The 19,106-nt window shown below is 47.3% G+C and overlaps 1 protein-coding gene across 5 annotated transcripts in view; it reads left to right on the top strand.

The window, feature by feature from the left end:
• Positions 1-19,106, top strand: part of ELFN1 (extracellular leucine rich repeat and fibronectin type III domain containing 1) — an 82,025-nt gene that overhangs the window by 16,171 nt on the left and 46,748 nt on the right. Inside the window, exon 1 of one of the 5 annotated variants that reach the window (XM_034963505.3) lies at positions 9,873-10,043. The exons of 3 other annotated variants lie outside the window; for them this stretch is intronic. The gene's annotated coding sequence lies outside the window, so the exon portion shown is untranslated. Of the gene's footprint in view, positions 1-9,872; positions 10,044-14,088; positions 14,364-19,106 lie in introns of those variants that run through there. One more of the 5 variants, XM_034963507.3, reaches the window with a different exon arrangement.

Raw genomic sequence — 19,106 nt, forward strand, 5'->3', positions numbered from 1 at the left:
TCTTTCATTTTCTTAATGGTATCTTTTTGGAGCACAGACATTTTTTAACTTATTATAAAGTCCAATTTATCATTTTTTTTCTTTTATGGAGCATGTTTTGGGTGTCATATTTAGGAATCGTTTGCCTAACCCAAGGTCACAAAGATTTCATCTGTTTTCTTCTAGGACGTTTGTAGCCTTAGCTCTTGCACTTAGGCCTATTGTCCAATTTTAGCTAATGTCTGTATGGTGTGTGAGGGTCAGAGCTTGTTTTGCTGTATACATGTTTTTGAAAAAGACTATCTTTTCTGCACTACATCTTATTGGAATCATAAATGGAAAAGTTTATTTCTGGACTCTCAATTCTATTCCATTGAAGTATATGCCTATTTTTTTTTTATTTTATTTTTTTTATTTTCAGAGACAGGGTCTTACTCTGTTGCCCAGGCTGGAGTGCAGTGGTATGATCACAGCTCACTGAAGCCTCGAATTTCTGGGCTCAAGTGATCTCCTCACCACAGCCTCCCAAGTGTTTGGGACTACAGGCGTGTGCCATCATGCCAGGATAAATTTTTTTTTTTTTTTTTTTTTGTAGAGACAAGGTTTTCTGTGTTACTGAGGCTGGTCTTGAACTCCTCTCCTCAAATGATCTTCCCATCTTGGCCTCTTGGAGCACTTTTATTTATTTTTCTTGCCTTATTGCACTAACTGGAACTTTCAGAATAATCTTGAATAGCAGAGGTGCTTTGTTCTTGGCCTTAGAGGAAAAGCATTCAGTCTTTCACCATATGATGTTAGCTGTGGGGTTTCATAGATGGTCTTTATCAGGTTGAGAAGTTCTCTGCCATTTTTAGTTTTTTGAGAGTTTTTCTGTGAATGGGTGTTGGATTTTGTCAAATTATTTTTCTATATCTATTAAGGGGATCAAAATTAGTGATTTTCAGATGTTAAACCAACCTTGCATTCCTGGGGAAAATTCTACCTATATTTATATGTTGTTGGTTTTGGTTTGCTGATATTTTAAGGATTTTTGAATCTTCTGCTTATGAGGTATAAAGGTCTGTTATTTTCTGTGATGTTTTTGGTTTTGGTATCAGGGAAAATATTGCTCTCACAGAATAAGTGGAGAAGTTTTTCTCCTTTTTTTTTTGAATGAGTTTGTGAAGTTTTGATATTATTTCTTTAAATATTTGACAAAACTTACCACTAAAGACATAGGGGCCTGGGCTTTTCTTCTTGGGAAGATTTCAAATTAATCAGTTTGTTTGTTTTTTAATTTGTTATGTCTTAGTTTAGTTTTTTTTGTTTTTGTTTTACTGGTTACAAGTCTGTTCAGATTTTCTATTCTCACTAAACCAGTTTTGATAATTTGTGTCTTTTTAGGAATTTGTTCACTTCATCTAAATTAGGTCTAATCTGTTGGTGTAAAGTTGTTCATAATATTCCTTTATATTTCCACATACATTTGAAAACACTGTGTGGTCTTTTGGGTGGAATGTTCTATAAATGTCAGTTAGGACAAGTTGGCGGTAATATTCAAGTCTTCTCTGTCCTTGCTGGTTTTCTGTCTAGTTGTTCTATCAGTTATTGAGAGGGAGTGGAGTATTGAAATCCCCAACCATTTTTGTTGATTTGTCTATTTCTCCTTTTAATTCTGCCAATTTTTGCTTCATGTATTTTGGGACTTTGTTGTTATGAGGATATTTATTTATAAGTGTTACATATTCCTGAGATACTGACATATTTATCATTATGAAACCTTCCTCTTTGTCTTTGACAATATTTCTTGTCTTAAAGTCTGTTTTATCTGACATTAATTTACCTACTCCAGGTTGGGTGTGGTGGCTCATGCCTGTAATCCCAGCACTTTGGGAGGCCAAGGCAGGAGGATTGCTTGTGCCCAGGAGTTTGAGACCACCCTGGGAAGCATAGGGAGACCCTGTCTCTACAAAAAAAAATTTAAATTAGCTGGGCATGGTTGTGCACACCTGTAGTCCTAGCTGCTTGAGAGGCTGAGGAGGGAGGGTCACTTGAGTGTGGGAGGTTGAGGCTGCAGAAAGCTAAGATTACACCACTGTACTCCAGCCTGGGTGACAGAATGAGACCCTGTCTCCCCCAAAAAATTTTTTACCTACTCCAGTTCTGTTATGGTTAATATTTGCATGTATATATTTTTCTAGCTTTGTTATGGTTACTGTTTGCATGTATATCTTTTTCTATCCTTTTATTTTCAACATATTTGTATATTTGAACTAAAATGTACCCCTTCTAGACAGTATATATTCAGGTTGTTTCCACACTTTGAATATGTCATTCCACCACCTTCTTCCCCCCATAATTTTTGATGAGAAATCAGCCATTGATCATATTGCTGTCCAGTCTGACAATCTCTGCTTTTTATTTGGTCTGTTTAGTCCATTCACACTTAATGCAATTTTTTTATTTCTTATGGTTGCTGTTTTCTTCATTGTTTTCCATGTCTCATGTCTTTACCCATTCTTTTCTCCTGTGCTGCCTTCTTTTGAGCTAGGTAAATACTTTTCATGTGCCATTTTAATTCCTCTGTTAATTTTTAAACTAATTTTTAGAGTTATTTTCTTATTGGTTGCCCTAGGGACTACAGTATGCATACCAACTTATTACCATCTATTTTTCATTAATACTAACAATTATGGTAAAATATAGAAACTTTACTCCAACATAGCTCAATTTTCTTCTCCCTGTTTTGTACTATTATTATCATATATTTCATTAATATATGTTGACATATGTTATAACATATAACAATATAGTGTTAAAAATATTGCTTTATACAATCTTATGTTTTTAAAAGAAGTTAAGGGAAGGAAAGAGAAAGTAATACATTTATAGAGCTTTTTATATTCGTCTACGTATTTACCATTTCTGGTACTCTTCATTTCTTTCTGTGAATTTGAATTACCATCTGACATTTCCTTTCAGCCTAAAGGACTTCTCTTGGTATTTCTTCTAAATAAGCTGTACTAGCCCCAGATTCTTTCAGTTTCTCTTGATCTGTAATGTTTTTAGTTTGCCTTCATTCTTGGCTAACAAATTTTTTTTTGTTTTCATATTTTGAATATGCCATTCCACCACCTTCTTTCCTCCATAGTTTCTGATGAGAAATCAGTCATTTATCATACTGCTGTTACTCTGGACACTGTGAATCAATTTTCTCCTGCTCCTTTATTTGTCTTTCAACAGTTTGGCTATGATGTGTCCAGGTTTGGATTTTTCTTGTGTTCATCCTATTTGGTGTTTGTTGATCTTCTTGAATCTGTAGATTAATGCTTTTCATCAAATTTGGGAAATTTTCAGCTATTATTTCTTCAAATCTTATTCCTGTCTCTCTCTCTCTCTCCTGTTCTCTTGAGACTCCCATCACCACATATGCTAGTGCACTTGATGTCTCATGTATGTCAGAGGCACAGTTTATTTTTCTGTTCAGTTTTTTCTCTGTGTTCTTTAGATTGAATACTTCTATTGATTGATCTTCAAGCACACTAATTTTTTTTTGCCATCTTGCAAGCCCTCATGTAATGAATTTTTCATTTCCGCAGTCATACTTTTTAATTCTAAATTTTCCATTTTTTAAATAATTTCTGTCTCTTCATTGAGGTTTTGTGTTTGGAGTCACTATTATTATCCTTTTCTTCATTTCTTTACACATAGTTGTCTTTATTTCTTTGACTGCATTTATATTATATAATATATAAACCGTTGAAAGATTTACATTATATAATATATAAACTGTTGAAAGATAATATATAAACCATCTTTATGTCTTTGAATGTATTTATATTATATAATATATAAACCATTGAAAGATATTTATATTATAGTTTTTCTTTATCTTTCAACAGTTTATATAATATATAAGTATTAAAATATATATATTAAATTATATATATAATTATATTATACAAATATATAATATAAATATATATTTATATTATAAAAAGCTTTGAAGTCTTTGTTATATCTAACATCTGGGGACACTCAGTGACGGTTTCCATTGACTTTTTTTTTCTGAGTATGGGTCACCCTTTCCTGTTTCATTGGATGTCTTGTAAGTTTGTGTTGAAAACAAACACTTCAGGTAATATATTGCAGCAGTTCTGGATGCTGATTTGTATCCCCAAGAGTTGCTAGTATTGCTGGGTTTTGTTGTTGTTGTTGTTTGTGTAGTAATTGACCTGGACTGAAGCTGTGAAATTCATTTTCCCCTGATGTGTGAATGTGAGATCATTGTCTCTGTTAGTTTGTCCTTGTTCTTTTTTTTTTTTTTTTTTTTTTGAGATGGGATCTCACTCTGTTGCCCAGGCTGGAGTACAGTGGTGTGATCATAGCTCACTGCAGCCTGGAACTCCTGGGCTTGAGTTATACTCCCACCTCAGCCTCCTAAGTAGCAGGGACTACAGGTACATGTCACCATTCCTGGCTTTCTTCTCTTTTCTTAAATCCCTACTTGTTTTAATTCTGGCCTCCTAGATTACCTCTGTGTTTGCATAGCTCTGTGGTCAGTCAGTGATTGGTTTGGGGTTGTTTGCAAATACCTTGAGCCAGTCAGGCCTACACATGCTGCTGATAGATCTGCATGTGGGTCTGTAAGCACATCCAAAGATCGGGTAGTTTTCAGGCCTGACCTGGTTTCTACTTTTTTCCAGACCCTCTTTTGTCTCCTCTGCATATGCCTACAGGCTCTCAGCAGGCCAGAAATTTGTGAATTGCTTGGGCCCTCTCTGCTGTCCCCTGTGTATGTGTGCTACCCATCCACTGGGCACATGTGGAAGGCTTATCAGGTATCTCTATGACTGTCATATTTCATGCAACTCTCTGTCAGATTCCCAGCTAGTCTACTGGTGTATTGCTGCCCCAGTCAGGATCACAGCTTAAGCCTGGTAGAACCACTGGCTTTCCCCATTCACTTGCCACCGAGATTGCTGCTTCTTACTGACAGCACTTCTGCCAGATGAGAGTCTGTGCCTTCTGCTTCAAATAAAATCAGCCCCTGACAGCAAAGCTGCTAGTTTTTATGATTTGCCTTGCCCTGCCCTGCCCTGTGGGAATGACTGCATTAACTGAGTTGGGGGGAGGGGCGGGGGGAGATGGGAGAGCTTCAGGTAAGAACTCCACAGATTCCCCCTGTCTTAGCCTAAGTTAAGCAGTTTTTCATGAATGAAGGCCTTTGCTTAGTTTCAAGGATGTGGAAATGATTGTTTTTGAGAATTTGGACTAGCTTTATAGTTGTTTTTTGGAGAGAAGATTTGGTGACCTTTTCACTATTCTATGCCAGAATTCCCACCCTGTGGTATTTTTTTTTTTTAAACAAAACTTAAAAAAAGGTAGCATATGCAATTCCATGAAGTACTACAAAGTGAAATTTATGTAGGAACCATCTAGCTCAAGAAATAAAAATGATACTTGTATCTCAGAAGCCCCCCACCCCATCTCCTCCTGATCACTACCCTTCTCTCCTCCAGAGGAATCTCACAACTGCATAGGACTGTACAGTTGTCTCAAAATAGAAAATTTAATTCTAAGGAAATAAAATAATGCCATTGAAAATGGATGGTATATTTCAATAAAAGGGGTAAGATCAACTGGATTAGTATACCTGGAAAAAACTGAAACTTGATGCCTACCTCACACCATAGATTAAAAAATTAATTCTGGAAGAATTAAAGGTCTAAATGTTAAATCTAAAACAATCTTTTAAAAGCCTTTGATATTGTCAGTCCTTTTAAATTTTAGCATTACTAGTGAACACCTTTTCATAAGTTTATTGGCCATTTGGATATTTGTATGTCATTTTTTTGTGACCTATCTGTTTAAAAGTCATATTTGTCTTTTTTCTTTTATTTGTTTTTTTTTTTTATAGAGACAGGGTCTTACTATGTTGCCCAGACTGGTGTCAGACTTCCTGCTCAAGTAATCCTCCCACCTCAGCATCCCACATAGCTGGGACTACAGGCACATGCCACCATGCCTGGCTAAGTTTTTTTTTTTTTTTTTTTTGTAGAGACAGAGTCTCCCTGTGTTGCCCAGATGGGTCTCAAATTCCTGGACTTAAGCGATTCTTCTACCTTGGTCTCCCAAAGTGCTGGGATTACAGGTGTGAGCCACTGCACCTGGCCCCATTTTTCTATTGAGTTGCATTCTTTATCTTATACGTTTGTAGGAATTCTTTATATATCTAGTAATTCTTAATTTTTTGATTACATATGTTGAAAATATCTTCTCTCATTCCATGGCTTGCCATTTCACTCTTTCAGTCATGTATTTTAATGAGAAGAAGTTCTTCATTTTAATGTTACTCAAGTTCTCCTCCATGGTTAGCACTTTCTGTTAGCTTATAAAGAAATCTTTTCTCACCTTAAGTTCTTGAAGATGCTCTTCTATGTAATCTTCTAGGAGCTTTATTGTTTTACACTTGACATTTAGACTTTTAATCCACCTGTAATTTTTTATCTATGGCGTGAGATGTAAGGATCAAGTGTCAGTTCTTCCTAGGTATACTAATCCAGTTGATTTTACCCCTTTTATTGAAAAATACCATCCATTTTCAATGACATTATTTTATTTCCTTAAAATTAAATTTTCTATTTTAAGACAATTGTACAGTCCCTTGCAATTGTGAGAATAATACAGAGAGATCTCATGTACCCTTTATCCAGTTCCCCCCAGTGGCAACATCTTACAAAACTATAGTACAGTGTCACAACCAGGATATTGACAGTGATACAGTCCAGATACAGAAAAGTCCCATCCCACAAATATTTCTCTTGTTACCCTTTTATAGCCACGCCCCCTTCCCTCACCCCATCCCATCTCTGACCTCTGGTCACTGCTAATCCATTCTCCATTTCTATAATTTTGTCCTTTCAAGTACAAATGCTCCTCAATTTATGACAGAGTTACATCCTGATAAACACATCATAAGTCAACAATATGTCAAAAATGCATTTAATACCCCAATAAACCCATTATAAAGTAAAAAAATTATAAATCAAAGCATCGTTAAGTCAGGGACTGTCAGTCTGCTGTGTAAATGGAATCACACAGTATGTAACATTTTGGGATTACATTTGTTTTCCCCCACAAGATTCCCTGGTGATTCATTCAAGTTGTGATGCTTATCAATAGTTTGTTCTTTTCTGTAATTGAGTAGTGACATTATTTCTTAACCTGGGCCTCTCTACTCAGCATACTGTATGTAGTGTGTATACATGTGTGCATGCTCACGCATGTGTGTGCTTCCGTGAGTGTGGAAATATAATTTCAGCATTGCACAGGCTTGTAGTCACCATTCCAGTCATCTAATGTGTCTGAGGGCTGAGAGCTCAGATGGATAAGTGAGGGGAACAAAAGATGAGGTGAGACGCTGAGAGGAACACAGATTCCCGGCTCAGTCCCCAAGCCACTGGTTGCTAAGGAACCATGAATACATTTCTGGGATTGCAGACTGACCCTGTTCCCCTGGGATCTGCAGAGGGCTCAGCTGGGCAGGCCTGGTTCCACCTTTGCTGGGGGCTGGGCCTGGTGCACTACAGACCCTTGAGATGCTGTGGAATTGGTGACAAGGGAAAAGCATATCCTGTCTCCTTATTTTTAATCATGTTGAATCTCCTAACAACATTTTCCATTTACAGCGCCTTGAGCCAGCCAACTTCCCTGGCATGGCCCAGTTTGAAGCCTTTGCAATCACGTGCCCATTACAGGTGGCGAGTGCTACACTGAGATGAGTGTCTTGCCCAGATTCACACCTTCCTGAAGCAGAGCCAATGGGGAGTCCTCTGGTTCTTTAGCTTTTGGTTGTCTCCATGAGACCTAGAGTGGTAACAGGAGCTCTTCCCCAAGCGGTCAGGGATCTGAGCCAATGCAGTCACAGAATGGGAACCCCTTGAGCCCTCTGGACACCTGGCATCTAGAGAGGGCATTAGGTTAGGAATTGGGGATTGGGACTCTAGCCCTAGCACAGAACTGGCACATTGCCTTCTTGACATATGCATCATCAGATGGAGGGGTGGATGAATGTATACATGGATGGACTGATGGATGGGTGGATGGATGCATGGGTTGATGGATGGGCGGGTGGATGGATGAGCAAGTGGATGGATGGATGGATAGGTGAGTGGATGGATGGGTGGGTAAATGGATGAATGGATGAATAAGTGAATGGATGGATAGATGATGGGTGAATGGATGGAAGAAAGATGAATGGGTGGATGAGTAGGTGGGTGAGTGGGTAGGTGGATAGGTGGATGGATGGATGGGTGGATTGGTGGGTGGGTGGATGCTAGAAGGATATATGGATGATGGATGGATGGATGGGTGGGTGGGTGAATGGATGAATGAATAGGTGGGTGGATGAATGGATAAATGGATGGATGAAGGATGAATGGATGAATGGGTGGGTGGAGAGGTGGGTGGATGGGTGGATGCTAGAAGGATATATGGATGATGAATGGATGGATGGATGGGTGGGTGTGTGAATTGATGAATGGATAGGTGGGTGGGTGGATGGATGGATGGGTGGATGAATGGGTGAATGGATGGATGAAGGATGAGTGGGTGGAGAGGTGGATGGATGGATGAATTGGTGGGTAAGTGGGTGGATGCTAGAAGGATATATGGATGATGAATGGATGAATGGATGCCTGAATGAGGGAGGATGTAGATTAATGATGATGGAAGTAGATAATGAATGAGTGGATGATACATACAGAGACCTACAGGGACTGGAAAAAGACAATGTCAGTATGGACAGGAGCTTGGAAGAAATGGGAGCGTAGAAGTCCCCCAGGTAAAGAGGCTAATGTCACCAAATGGCAAATGGAGATAATGAGGCCCCCAGAAGTGGCTTGTCCAAGCCCAAGGAGTCAGAGAGTGACAGAGTTGGGACCCAAACTTGACCCTGCCTAAGTCCAGATCCAGGCTTCCCTCTCCGCTGCTTCACATCTGCAGACAGCAGGGTCTAAACCAGGAGCCAGGGGCCTCCGGGATGCCGACACTGATCCCAGCAGACAGGAGGTCTGTTCGCACCCTCGGAGGTTGATGCAGGGAGTCTGGGAGTCAGGGCTCTGCGGTCTCCACCCAAGGCTGCCACCTTCTGCTCTGCAGCCTTGGGTGCTTACTCCTGGCAACAAGCATTGATTGAGCACCAGCTGTTTTTGGCGCTAAACGTTAGGCCCTGGGCTGGACCCTGAGATATTCGGTTGGGTAAGCGCTGTGGTCACTGATGTTAGGGGACTTATGGCCCTCCCTCAGCTTCCTCATCTGTAAAATGGGCAGGGGGTTAGAATCGACACCTCTGAAGGCTGTGTTAGGCTGGAATTCCCAGCTTCAGGGGCCCAGGCCCGACCCACTGCTCCCACAGCCCAGGCCTGACCCACTGCCAGCTCTGCATCCCACAAGCTGGCCACCGGGTAGGTCTCTGTTGGCATCAGTGGCCGGTGAGAGCCGAGGGCGTCGTGGAGATCCATGTGAACCATGGCCTCCCTGTGCAGCTGTCTCAACCCCACACCTGGGACATTGCCAGGCTGTGTCTAAAGGCTGGGCCAGGGAGCCCAGGAAATGTTTAACTTTGAAAAATGGACCTTCACAGCTCATTAAGCCTCAGCGGCGCCTCGGGCGGTGTGGGGAAGAAGGAGATGCCAGGGCATGAAATTGCTGAGGTATTTAAAGGCCGATTCTGCATTCCTGACCAGCATTGTCTGCCTGCCAAGGCCGGCAGTACCAGGCTCCAGGCTGGGCTGGCGCAGTGGTGCTCACGTGCCCAGGATGGCCACAATGGCTGGTGGGCGGGGGAGTGCCGGGCACGAGGGACTCCTTTCATCTCTGAGTGCCATGACCCTCCTGGCATCTGCTATTTCCTGCCTTCGTGACCTTCGACGAGACACTTTTTGCCACTGGGCCTCAGTTTCTCCACTTTCACTGTGGTCTGTGTGCCAAGTAGCACTCCTATTTTTAGAAGCAGAAGCTGGTTGTAAACTGCACAGATCTGTCTGGCCTGCCCTGCCAAGGCCGGATTGCCAGAGGGTTCTGTGAGTACCGATCGTGGCTGCAGGGACGGGCTGCGCTGCACTGTGGAGTCTGGGCTGAGGGCTGCTCCCTCTGGCCGTCTGGGTCCACTTGGGGCTCACGGCAGTGTAGGGCACACCTCTCTCCCAAGCCTGGGCCGGGAGGGCCTTGCAACAGGCAGAGTAGAGAGGAGTGGGGCCGGGAGCTTAGGGATCTTGAATTGGGGGTGCATCTGCATGGAGCTGGGGAAGAGACAGCCAAGAAAGATCGGGGCTGATCAGCAGAGGCAGGCAATGCTGTGGCACTTGAAACATGGAAAATTGCCTTCGTCATGTACGCTAGATGCAGAGGCATAAACAGGGCATACCCGGGGCCAGCGGCCCACCTGCCGGCTGCACCTGCCCCTGGCTGGGTGGAGTGGGGAGGGAGATTTTTGAGGCCCTCCTGGGGCTCCCTCGCCTCAACCTCACCAGCTCCCTGACTCTGCTGTGTGACCTAGGGTCAGTTACCTTACGTCTCTGAGCTTCTATTAATATTTCCTTCATCGGAAACTACGGACGTTTCCTTAATTCCTAGGTCTGAGGACTGTGGAATCAAAGGAGAGAAAGTGAAAGAACACCCAGTGGGGGCCACATCAGCTTCCGCCTCTATGTACCCTGCAGGGAACGGCAGGGACCTCACAAGGCAGGCCTGCGCCTGCGCCATGCTCTGCCATGTGCTGGCGGGGCTGTTACTCTCTCAGCCTCAGTTTTGTTGTCTGTAAAATGGGCGCAGGTCAGCCTCTCCCTGTGAACAAGGCTGTGAGGATTCAGCCCCAGCTGGGCCGGCCCATCCTTCACCCTCCTTAAGGGGTGCAGGCCCCCAGGAAGTGACTGCCCATGCAGACCCCTAGTGACCAGATGCTGGGTTCTGCTGGGGTCCTGGTGGTGGGCAGTGCAGGCCCTGGAGATGTTCATGGCCACGTGGACACCTTCAGAGTCCAGCAGACGTGGGGTTAGGAAGAGAGGATGTACTGACTGGGGAAGGGAACGCCCATCGGGGCAGCCTCAGAAAGTGCCCGATTCCAAGAGTCTGGGCAGGCGTGGGCTTGGACTGCCCAGTGTGCCTGGACAGCCGTGTACACACACTGGTGTGCCTGAGTAGGTATGTGCACATATGTGTACACATAGGTGACATGGGCTTAGACTGCCTGGTGCACCCAGACAGGTGCGTGCCGCAGGGACAGAGTATACGGTGTGTGGTGTGGGGCGTGACCCACTTCCTGGTGCAAGAACACATACTCGCCTGTGGATGTAGCCTTGCTGGGTGTGTGCACATCTGCAGAGGGGTCGGTGTACACCGCTGTGTGAACACCTCCGGCGGTGCCCAGTCCGTGTGAACACATGCAGGTGAGCACAGACACATGCGTGCATGCCCTCTGTGTGTCCACAGACAGCTGTGTGCGCCACACTCACCCTCCCGCTCGTCCCCATGGCAACCCCAGAGCAGGTGTCTGGGAGACCCTGATCAGTGCTGACAGGCACGGGGTGCGGGACACGTGGGATGGGCCTCCCCAGGGATGGCTGGGCCACTCGGGGTTCCTGGGCAGAGGCTCCAGCAGGAGTGAGAGTGCTTCCTCCTCCCCAGTCCATGCCACCTCCTCCTGCGTGCCGGCAAGGTGGGCAGCACTCGGGAAGCCCCCGTCTGGCTGTGATTCTTGCAGGGCGATTGGAGCAATACAGCCCTGTCTGACCTGTCCGTGCACCGATGCTTAGAGCTGAACAGCCCTCAGGGCCACAGACTCAGCAGGGAGCGCCCAGTCGGTGGTTCTGGTCTCACTTCCTAGAAAGAGAAACCGAGGCTTGAAGCAGCTCCAGCCAGGGGTCCCCAGCCAGCCCTGGCAGACCCAGGCCCCTCACACTCCACCATGCCCACCTCCATCTGGAAGGAGGCAGGGAGCCCCCAGGTCCCAGGCTTGGGAGGCCGGTGCCGGGCAGGGCTGGGGAATGCCATCACCTTAAACCCACACTGGCCTCCCTGCGGGTGGTTTTCCTGCCTCCCTGTGCCATTTTGCTGGTTATCAAAGACCTTTGCTGCAAGACCCAGGCCGGCCCAGCCCAGCGCCTCCCATCCTCCTGTGAAGTCATCCGCTCAGTTGGCAGGGTTCCCATGGCAACGGCAGTGATGTCACAAAGAGCTGGAGGAGGATGGCTGGAGGGAGGAGTGGGGTGAGGCTCCGGGAGGGGATTCCTGGCTTCTCCCAGGCCTTCTAGAAAGATAGAGCTCTGGTCCATCAGTCACTCGATAGGCCGGAGCTTATGCCCCTAGAAGCAGATCCCAGGGGTACCCCCCACCTCCCTGAGACAGGAAACCATCTCCTTGAAGGAGTCAGCTCCCCCAGCACCCAGACGCCCACCTGCCCAGGTGCAGAGGCCCTTGCAGGAGCGAGGGTATGAGACAGGAGGCCCTGACACCAAGACGTCACTGTCACCATGCCTGGCCCGCACAGCGGTCCTTTGCCAAACTTAGACTGGCTCTGAGGGCTGCTGGCTGCACACCCCCCAGGGTGCATTCGAGACCACCTGTCAGCTGCCCTGCACTTGAGTTTCTTGATCTCCACTGCTATTAATAGTTTAATTCCAGAACCAAAGAAACTGTCTGTTCCACAGAAGTGGGGGACTCTGAGAGTCTCCCTGACCCTGGCTGCCAACAGCAGCCTGTGCCCAGCTGGGACAAATTCCAGCTCCCTGCCCTCCCTGTTGAGTGCTGCAGAGGGGCGTCGGGTGTCGTGCACATGTGCCCATCCCCCTCACTTTGAGTTACGCTGCAGACGGCTCCGGATGCACGTGGCTGTGCCAGGCAGCAGACGTGGCCGACAGGCACATGGTGGGACCTGCTCTGAGGCTGCAGAGCTCACGCGCAGCCCGCTGGGGCTGTGAGGGTTCTGTCCCTCCACCAGGAAAGCCACCAGGACCCTGCTCCTGCCTGAGAGCCCCAGGAAGTAGTAGCGTGCCAGGTGCATGGCCGGCCTCCCAGCCCTTCCCAGCACCAGCTGCGTCCTCCTCCTCCAGGGCTGCAGCTCAGGGCTCAGGTGTCCGCATCGAGGGCACTCCCTAAAGGGCAAGAGCAGGACCATTGGCACAAGCCTGGGTGAGTCTCGCTGGGAGGCAGGAGCAGACTCAGCCCCCTAAGCCCATGAACCCCGCTTTGAAAGCTGTGCAGCCAGGCACGGTCGCTCACACCTGTAATCCCAGCACTTTGGGAGGCTGAGGCGGGCAGATCACCTGAGGTCAGGAGTTCAAGACAAGCCTGGCCAACATGGAGAAACCCCGTCTCTACTAAAAAATACAAAAATTAGCCGGGCGTTGTGGCGGACACCTGTAATCCCAGTTACTTGGGAGGCTGAGGCAGGGAGAATTGTTTGAACCCAGGAGGTGGAGGTTGCAGTGAGCCGAGATCGCGCCACTGCACTGCAGCCTGGGTGACAGAGCGAGACTCCGTGTCAAAAAAAAAAAACAAAAAAAAACCGTGCTGGTTTGGTTTCACTGACTCCCATTCATTTATTCACAAACATTTACTCAGCAAATCTTGTTGGGCCCACCAGGCCCTAGGGTTACCAGAAAAAGTCTGTTTCCTCCTGGAGTGTGCATTTATTAAATACCTACTGTATGCCGAGCCCCAGGCTGGTTTAGATGTGGGGGCACAGCAGTGAGCAGGGCAGACATGACTCCTGCCTGCCTTTGTCGGCCCCGGCTCTCATAACAAAAGCGGGACACTGGAGTCTAGACAGCAGCACACATTGTCTCCCCGCCCTGAGACTGGAAGTCTGGGATCGGGTGCCAGCGGGGTTGGTTCTAGGAGGGCCAGTGTCCTGGTTTGCAGATGGCTACCTTCTCACCGTGTCCTCCCAAGACAGAGAGAGAGAGAGAGTGTGTGTGTGTGTGTGTGTGTGTGTGTATGTGAGAGAGAGAGGGAGAAAGAAAGAGACAGAAGGAGAGAGAGAGAAAGAGGGTGAGAGGGAGAGAAAGAGATGGAGAGAGAGAGAGAGAGGGAGAAAGAAAGAGACAGAAGGAGAGAGAGAGAAAGAGGGTGAGAGGGAGAGAAAGAGATGGAGAGAGAGAGAGAGAGGGAGAGAGAAAGAGGGAGGGAGAGATGGAGACAGAGAGGGAAAGAGAGACAGGGAGAGAGAGGGCATGCAGATGCCCTGGTGTCTTTCTTTCTTTCTTTTTTTTTTTTTCCCAGAGATGGTCTCCCTCTGTCACCTGGGCTGGAGTGCAGTGACACAATCACAGATCACTGAAGCCTCCACCTCCTGGGCTCAAGCCATCCTCCCACCTCAGGTTCCATAGTAGCTGGGACCACAGGTGCGTGCCACCACACCCATGCGCTAATTATTGTTTAAAACTTTTTTCTGTGGAGATGGAGTTTCGCTATGTTGCCCAGGCTAGTCTTGAACTCCTGGCTCAATCAGTCCTCCTGCCTCAGCCTCCCAAAGTGTTGAGATTACAGGTGTGAGCCACGGTGCCCAGCCTGGCATCCTTCCTTGTAAAGGCTGTAATCCCATCATGGGCCCCACCCTCATGACCTCAGCTAACCCCGATCACCTCCCAGAGACCCCGCTGCCTCCTCTCATCAGCCGGGGGCCAGGGCTTCATCCCAGGGATGCTGGGCACACTTCAGCCCACGGCACTGCCCTTAAGGAGCTGAGGGTCCAGTGGGGTGACTCGAGCAAAGGAAGGCATTAGGAAAACAATGGGGGCCACAGGAAATGACCACGAGCAATGCACTAGCAGGGACTGCTCGTCCCCTTTCAGTGGGGCAGGCTGGGAGGCTTCTCAGAGGAGGCGACTCGCCCAGGCTGGGGTCCAAGGCCCAGCGCCCCTCACTGGCTTTGTGACCTTGGAGAAGCAGCTACCCTGTTTGATCTGGGCTTCGCGGCAGGGGTGAGATAGCCTGGAGGCAGTCAGTGCTGGAGATGAGGATGGCAAGTTGTGCCTCCCCAGGCAGGGCAGAGAGGAGCCCCCCCACCCCTCCAGGCAGGAGAGAGGCCAGGTCTAGAGGGGAAAGGGGAGGGTCTCACGCCCATATTCCCATCCATGGACATGCACAGGGCCTGAGACCCCTGCTCGGCTGCCGCAGAGTGTGGGACTCAGAGAGGAACAATCGCGCCCCTGCCCCCTCCTCCACGGGGATATCTGGGCTGCTGGAGGGGCCTGTGCAGGGAGGAGCCGGTGCTGGGAGCACCCTGGGGCCTGCACTCCCCACTCTGTGGGTAGGACTGAGCACCGCTGGGTTGACCCTGCCTGCCAGGTCCCGGCACAGCCGAGGCCAGCCCGGTGTATAGCACGTGTTTAGGGTCTGGGTTCCCAGCTTCCCACTGGCCTTGTCTGAGCCTGTCCTCTCGTCCACGCACCCAGGGGTACAATTGGGAAAATCGGTATTTGCCAAATTTGCAACAAATGCTGTGTGATCTGAGACCCTTCTCTAGGGCGGTGTCCACTTCCTGCCCCCACCCCTCCTCCTTCCGGGACTTTATCTCTGTTTTTCACCCTGATCAGGGCTGCCTGCCTGTGAACACATCAAGGCATGTGTCACCTGAACAGATTTTTAAAAATTGTTTAATTGTAATTTATTTGAGAGACAGGGTCTTTCTCTTTCGCCCAGGCTGGAGTGCAGTGGTGCAATCATGGCTCACTGCAGCCTTGAACTCCTGACTTCAAGTGATCCTCCTGCCTCAGCCTCCAGGTGTGTGGGAAGAAAGGAGAGACAGGGCAGTGGGGCTGGGGCCAGGCCTGGGCTTCCCGCAGAGCCGGCCGGCGGGCGGGCGCTGACTAAGGCAGCAGGCTTGGAGAAGACATCAGACTTTCTTTTCTCTTTCTAATAAATATTTCCAAATGTGCCTGACACAACAGTTACCATCTCTCCTGGCCTTCCTCATCTCTCTAGGTATCCTTTTTTTCATAGGATGCCTACATTTGAACATCTAGCCAAAATTTTAGCCGATTAGATTCCGAGGGAACCTCAGCCTTCATTTCAGGCAAACAAGCAAATTTCAAGCCTCATTTTCTACTTCTAATAAGCACTTATCAAATTTACAGCTCTCATATACAATTCATCAGGTTAATGCCTTCGGAATATTCCTGCCTCCCTTTTGTGGCAATTTTCTTTTCCTGCCTTGCACCCTCGGCGCTCCCTCTGACTTTGCTAAGCAAATTAGCACGTCAGCTTCCTGTCGGGTGAGGAATGGTTGGGCCACAGCAGTGAGAAGATGGGGCGAGGGGGCCTGGCCACCCTTGGCAGCCGCAATGAGATTTTTTTTACAACATATAAAACATTGTGCCATCCTGAATCACAAAGTCCTAATTAAACACGAATCCTTTTCTGGGGGCCTGGCATTTGAATATATGTAATAGCATATTATTTCTCTCTTTAATTTCAAAAGCAATATACATGTGTATACACTAAAGAAAACTAGGAAAATGCTGAAAACAGGAGATGTAAACCGTGGCTCCACCATGCAAGAGAAGCTTGTCAGCATTTTAGAGCTTCTCCTTCTGGTCTTTTTTCTTCTTTTGAGGATCGGCGTTTGTTTCAGGGTTGATATCACTCTTAAAAGAAACTTAAACATTTGAGATGTAAGTTACATACAGAAAAGTTCACAAATCCTCACTGTGCACAGCTTAATGAATTTTCACAAGCACCCCAGTGAAGAAACAGAACAAAACCAGCCCCCGGTGCCACCAGCCCCAGAAGTCTCCTGATGGTCTCTCCAGGTCACCTCTCCCCCACCTCAGGGTAAACACTACCCTGGCTCCTTCCAGCATAGCTGAATTTTGCCTGTGTTTTCATGTTGTATAAGTGGAAGCATCCATTATATACACATTCTGTCTGGGTGCTTCTGCACATTGCACCTGCAAAATTCATTCATCCTTGTTAGATGTGATGGCGGTTCGTTCCTCTTCATTGCCGTATAGTATTCCCATGTAAGGCTGTACCTCAGTTGATGTATCCCTTCTCTGCTGATGGCCTTTCAGGTTGTTTCTAGTCTGGGCTATCATGGGTACTGTGAGCAGTGATGCACTTCCCCGCACATGTGTTTTGTAGAGACATGTTGATATCTCTGTCCATCTTGAGAATGGACTTGTTGAGTCTGATCATTCACTGACCTCCAGCAGTTTCCAAGTTGCAGCCAGGTGCGGTGGCTCACACCTGTAATCCCAGCACTTTGGGAGGCCGAGGTGGGCAGATCGCTTGAGCCCAGGAGTTTGAAACAAGCCTGGGCAACATAGTGAGACCCTGTCTCTAAAAATTATTATTTTTTAATTAGCTGGGTAGAGTGACACATACCTGTTGGCACAGCTACTCAGGAGGCTGAGCTGGGAGGATCACCTGAGCCCTAGGAGGTCCAGGTTGCAGTGAGCCGTGATTGCATCGCTGCACTCCAGCCTGGTCCACAAAGCAAGACTCCATCATAAATAAATAAATAAATAAATAAATAAATAAATTGCCACAGTCAATAATAAGAATAATAAGGGTGTGCTTTAATTGATTTAGTCATTCTCCTACTTTTTTTTGTTGTTGTTGTTGGAGATGGAGTCTCACTCTGTTGACCAGGCTGGAGTGCAATGGCATGATCTCTGCTCACTGCAACCTCCGCCTCCCAGGTTCAAGCGATTCTCCTGCCTCAGCCTCCCGGGTAGCTGGGATTACAGGCACGTGCCACCATGCCCGGCTAATTTTTGTATTTTCAGTAGAGATGGGCACCATGTTGGCCAGGCTGGTCTTGAACTCCTGACCTCAGGTGACCCGCCCGCCTCAGCCTCCCAAAGTGCTGGGATTACAGGCGTGAGCCCCCGTGCCCAGCCTCATCATTGTCTTCTTACTGAAAACTTTGGTGGTTTCCATTTTTTTCCTTCTCTATCAAGCAGCAATGGAAATCTTTGGCTGTACATGGTTTTCTCTCTGGGATTCTCTCCTTCTGGTAGGTTCTCAGAAGTGGGGCTGCTGGGTGAAAGGCCCGACATCCCCTCACAGCCCTGTGGAGGTGTAGACTGAGTTGGAACAAGCCATCTATACAGCAGGGTGCGAAAGTCCCATCTGAGCCAGGGAAAGAATAACCACCGTGTGAACTTTGTGTGAATGCATCTGCGTGACCACAGTCGGGGTGAAGACCTAGAATGTTGGTGGCCCTCAGAGGCTTCTGGCGCTTTCTTTCCCAATCCCAGAGCTCTCTCATTCCTGATCGTAGCAACCAGCATTCCTGGACAATTGATTCTGGATTTGCCTGTTTCTGAACTTCCCATAAATGAAATCTTTGCATACTTCTTCCGTTCTGACCTTGTTCTTCTGGTCAACACTATCCGGGGGAGACATACCCATTCATTGTGCTTGGTGCTGGTTCATTCTCATCACTGAAGCGTGTTCTGTCCTAAGAGGAGATCAAGGTCGGTTCCATTTTGGGGCTGTGGTGAGCTCCCTTGCCTATCTCCTGCTTCACACGTGTGGGACCCTCCCTGAGGTTTACACCCCAGAGAACAGTCGCCGGCTCTTTCCCAAAGCGGTGGTGAGGCTTTGCACCCTCAGGACAGCGGACGAGAGTTCCCGTTGCCGCACATCCTCCTTCCCCAGCGCCAGATCTGATGAGATGCTTGAAGCCTCGCCGGTCTGGCGGGTGTGTCCTGGTATCTTACCAAGCTCTCATTTGAATTTCCCTGGCGAGTAATACAGTTGAGCACGGGGTTTTTGGCCGTGTGGATGTCCTCATTTGTGAAATGCCTTTTCAAGATCTCTGCTCATTTTATGACTGAGGTGTCAGTTTTCCTTATTAATTCATAAGAGGTGTTTATAGATTCTGAATGAGATCACATTCTCTCAGAAGGTAGCTGTCGTGTAGCTTGTGTTTTAATACTTTGCATGATGTATGTATGCGTGTGTGTGCGTGTGTATGTGCGTGTGTGTGTGCGTGTGTGTGCGCGTGTGCATGTGTGTGCGTATGTGAGCCTGTGTGCATGTGTGTGTGGTGCACGCATGTGTGTGTGGTGCACGCGTGTGTGTGGTGCACGCGTGTGTGTGTATGCGTGTGTGTATGTGTGCATGTGTGTGTGCAT

The sequence above is a fragment of the Pan paniscus genome, chromosome 6 (genome assembly GCF_029289425.2).
Source record: "Pan paniscus chromosome 6, NHGRI_mPanPan1-v2.0_pri, whole genome shotgun sequence".
In the NCBI taxonomy this organism is placed as follows: domain Eukaryota; kingdom Metazoa; phylum Chordata; class Mammalia; order Primates; family Hominidae; genus Pan; species Pan paniscus.